The sequence below is a fragment of the Cryptotermes secundus genome, unplaced genomic scaffold (assembly GCF_002891405.2).
Source record: "Cryptotermes secundus unplaced genomic scaffold, Csec_1.0 scaffold885, whole genome shotgun sequence".
Classification (NCBI taxonomy): domain Eukaryota; kingdom Metazoa; phylum Arthropoda; class Insecta; order Blattodea; family Kalotermitidae; genus Cryptotermes; species Cryptotermes secundus.
The window spans coordinates 17,871-18,459 of record NW_019731235.1 but is presented as its reverse complement, the minus strand read 5'-3'; positions in this window follow the sequence as shown (position 1 = coordinate 18,459).

Here is a 589-nt window from a genome sequence, read left to right as displayed (position 1 = left end):
CCCGCCCTGATGTCAGTTGGAACATTTGTACTTGGTAGCCTGTGTGATTCTCTTCTGACTCAAAATACGAATTAACAACTGGATAGAAAGGAAATAGAGAAAAGCTTCTAAGAGAAGAAGATTTACTCCCTTAGACCAACAAACTCTGAGGAAAACAAACCTTGTAATTACAAAGGGTCACTCGATTCAATTCGTGGAACACTGTTAATATTGCCTTCGAAGGAGTTCATGAGGAGAACAAAAGATTAACACGGATGCATGATCGTATATTTTGTCATGACAGACAGAGATAAATAACAAAACATGAAACAGATAATTGAATAGTGGATTTAACAGAGGGAGTTCTAGGTTTGAAACAACGATCTTTCCATAGCTCAGACGACCAGTCACCGGGTTCTCACCGTCCTGTCCTGGATTCTAACTCCGATCATTTCAGCAGCTGGAGTAGTCAGGATTTCTGAAGACTTCAGAGAAAAATATGGGCATGAGTCTTATGGGACTCGGAATCATGTATCACTGTGCTGGCGAGGGCCAGTAACAATTTAGCAGTCAGTCAGATTATGTACGATTCGAGGCAGTATAAGTGTTA